The sequence below is a fragment of the Fundulus heteroclitus genome, chromosome 10 (genome assembly GCF_011125445.2).
Source record: "Fundulus heteroclitus isolate FHET01 chromosome 10, MU-UCD_Fhet_4.1, whole genome shotgun sequence".
Taxonomy (NCBI): domain Eukaryota; kingdom Metazoa; phylum Chordata; class Actinopteri; order Cyprinodontiformes; family Fundulidae; genus Fundulus; species Fundulus heteroclitus.
Window position 1 is genome coordinate 31,078,305 of NC_046370.1, and position 3,587 is coordinate 31,081,891.

At 42.1% G+C, this 3,587-nt stretch overlaps 1 long non-coding RNA gene across 1 annotated transcript; it reads right to left on the reverse strand.

Moving 5' to 3' along the window:
* Positions 1-1,149: 1,149 nt before the first annotated feature.
* Positions 1,150-2,620, reverse strand: LOC110368627. Its single transcript, XR_002428245.2, has 4 exons — positions 2,548-2,620; positions 2,317-2,376; positions 1,285-1,362; positions 1,150-1,192 (listed from the first exon to the last, which is right to left on the reverse strand). It is a non-coding gene; the product is annotated as an uncharacterized LOC110368627 (long non-coding RNA).
* Between the last annotated feature and the right edge of the window lie 967 nt (positions 2,621-3,587).

Below are 3,587 nucleotides of genomic sequence, written 5' to 3' on the forward strand. Positions count from 1 at the left end.
AAAAGGTTGGGATTGCAATATAACGACAGCCTGGAAAGGTTTTGTTCACAGTACCTTTTATACATTGTGTTTAAACATGCAAACAATTTGGTTGAGAGTGAGGTCCAGTTGCTAGATGTCACATTGATTTTAGACACTCAAGCATTGTAAAACAGTTTTCAGCCAGGAACTACCATATTGGATCCTACATTTGGTATTAAGTTTCTCTTAGGAAATTGACTCTAGGGGCCCATTCCAATTGATTATTCCAAGTTGGAAGTCAGAATTTCCAAGTTTGCACTGCAAATGGACCAAGCAAGATTTCTTGTGGGTGAACCATTTACACCACAGGGGGTTACTGTTGATCCTTTAAGAAAGTTCTCTACTCTACCCACCCCACCCATTTTTAATGGCACCAGCATAAAAACACAAGAACCAAACCAGGTATTTTCCATTAAATCTTTTTAATTGACACATTGTGGGCGGCGTCACTTGACACATTGTGGGCGGCGTCACTTGACACATTGTGGGCGGCGTCACTTGACACATTGTGGGCGGCGTCACTTGACACATTGTGGGCGGCGTCACTTGACACATTGTGGGCGGCGTCACTTGACACATTGTGGGCGGCGTCACTTGACACATTGTGGGCGGCGTCACTTGACACATTGTGGGCGGCGTCACTTGACACATTGTGGGCGGCGTCACTTGACACATTGTGGGCGGCGTCACTTGACACATTGTGGGCGGCGTCACTTGACACATTGTGGGCGGCGTCACTTGACACATTGTGGGCGGCGTCACTTGACACATTGTGGGCGGCGTCACTTGACACATTGTGGGCGGCGTCACTTGACACATTGTGGGCGGCGTCACTTGACACATTGTGGGCGGCGTCACTTGACACATTGTGGGCGGGCGTCACTTGACACATTGTGGGCGGCGTCACTTGACACATTGTGGGCGGCGTCACTTGACACATTGTGGGCGGCGTCACTTGACACATTGTGGGCGGCGTCACTTGACACATTGTGGGCGGCGTCACTTGACACATTGTGGGCGGCGTCACTTGACACATTGTGGGCGGCGTCACTTGACACATTGTGGGCGGCGTCACTTGACACATTGTGGGCGGCGTCACTTGACACATTGTGGGCGGCGTCACTTGACACATTGTGGGCCAATGTGTCCACTTCATTGGTGTCCAGTTGGACTTGATAGAAAGAACAGAAATCAGTAATAGCGCTCCACATTACATGGGTCAATAAGCTTCTTAGAATTGCAGGTTTCAAAGTAAACCATTACCTTCTGTAGAAGTTATCCTCAACATGGAAGCCAATGACTGGAGTGAAGCAAGCGACGACATTTCATTTTGGGAAAAGACTACAAAATAGAACCACAGCAAGTCAAGTAAGTAAAAATTTTTTATATAGCACTTTTCTCAGATAAAAATCACAGAGTGCTTCACAGTAAAATACAAAAAACAAAAACAGTATACAGCAATACTAAACAGCATTTTAAAACAAAATGGAAAAACATACCAACGAAACCATAAAACCCACATGTCTAATCAAAAGCCTGGTTGAATAGCAGCGTCTTTAGTTGCTTTTTTAATGCAGCAACAGAGTTCAAACAACGTAAAGGGAGGCAAAACATTCCACAGCCTCGGAGCCACTGCCTGGAATGAGCGATCCCCTCTAGTTTTAAAATAAGTGCGCGGGACCACTAACAATGATCGGCCCAATGACCTCAGACTATGGGTCGGAGTATGGAGCTGTATCAGCTGAGAAATGTAGGGAGGAGCTAGACCATGCAGGGCTCTAAAAGTAAGGACAAGAATTTTGAACTGGATTCTATACTGGACCGGTAACCAGTGCAAAGCTGCCAATACTGGGGTAATGTGATCTCTTTTGTTTATGTGAGTTAAGCCTTGCAGCAGCGTTCTGGACAACCTGAAGACGGTTTAGCTCCTTCTTGCTCAAGCATGTAAAAAGACTGCTGCAATAGTCCAACCGTGAGGAGATAAAAGCATGAATCATCATTTCCAACTCACCCTTTGACACCAATAGTCTTAATTTGGAGATATGTCTTAGTTGGAAATAACAGTTTCTAACTAATTGTTTGGAATGGTTCTCATCACTGTATCGAACACAACACTTGAGCGCCTGAGGCTCAGCTGAACAGACTAGCCTAAGTCGGCAATATATTGCTTTATCCGAGGGATTTTACATTCAGGTGCGATAATTAGGGTTTCTGTTTTCTCTGCAGTTAGTAAGTGTTACTTGAAAATATGTTTCTTTTATTAAAAAAAAAAAAAAAAAAAAAAAAGGTTCTTACAGCTCTCAGTCTGCTTCTCATGATGCACGCCTCCAGTTTGATCGATGGGCCAGCCTGAGCCTAGGAACATAATTTTAATTTTCTGAAAACGTCATAGCAACATCTGAGGTGTAGCTTCAACCCTCCAAAACCCCACAGTCTGCTTGAATATCATCATCTTAAATTATAGCACCATATTTTTCAAGCATACAATTTACAACACACTTTGAAAGCAAAGAAGACCTCACAAACCTTTATGCCAAAAAGTCACTGCACAGAAGACCAGAATCCAAACACCTGCCATGGTTCCTGCCACAGTTGAAGGTGTAGCAAACAGCTGACACTTAAATAGATCTATCTGCCAGTGCTGCAGCTGCAGATGATCAACTCTTAATGAACTCGCCTCTCAATGAACCAACATCACTCAGCACTCACTGCAATTAATTTGCATGCATGTAGTGTAGTTTTTCATACATGATTGATGTTGCTCTTGACATATTTTCCTGATTAAAAAGCACAATAGCTTTACAAACAGTTTTCAGCATGAAGCTTTAAGCAACAAAAGAAGTAAAAATTAAATGCTAAAAATGTCTCAAATGACCATTAAAAACCCTCTTCTTTCAGCCATCCTGTATGGCTGAAAGCCTCTTCTGAGCTTATTTACCATATAATGGGCCATGTGGATTGGAGAATTTTGCAACCCAGACACCAAGATGCCATGATACATTAGATAAAAGTAATATACCAATTACTTTTTCTTGTTATTGTGACTCCTAGTTAAAAACAATTTTAAACTTAACATGACAACTAAAGTCAATTAAAAAAAGTCACCACACCACCCTTCATGCCTATGCAAGTTCTCAGTTATCCGGGGTCATTGCAACAGCAAGCGTTGTTGTTTTTGCCAGAAAAATGAAAAAAAAAAAAAAAACAGCTAAAACACTAAGTTCCTTTAAATAAAGGCTGAAAACCCACCTGTTTAGAGTTGCTTTCGAACCATGAATAAAGGAACATTGACCAACATATTCCATGTGTATTGATGTATTCACTTACCGGTCTCACAAACTGTGACCTTTTTGATGTGTTTGATGGTGTTATATTTTCATGATGTAAAGCACTTTGAACTGCCTTGCTGCTGAAATGTGCTATAGAAAATAAAATTGATTGGAAACAACCGGAATGGCCGCTAAATTTGTTAAGGCTGTCAGATCCAATATGGCAAGCTGTGATGAAAACATGTTTATTTTACAAGACACAGTTGTAAGAGTGTGTCTAAAATCAATGTTACGTGT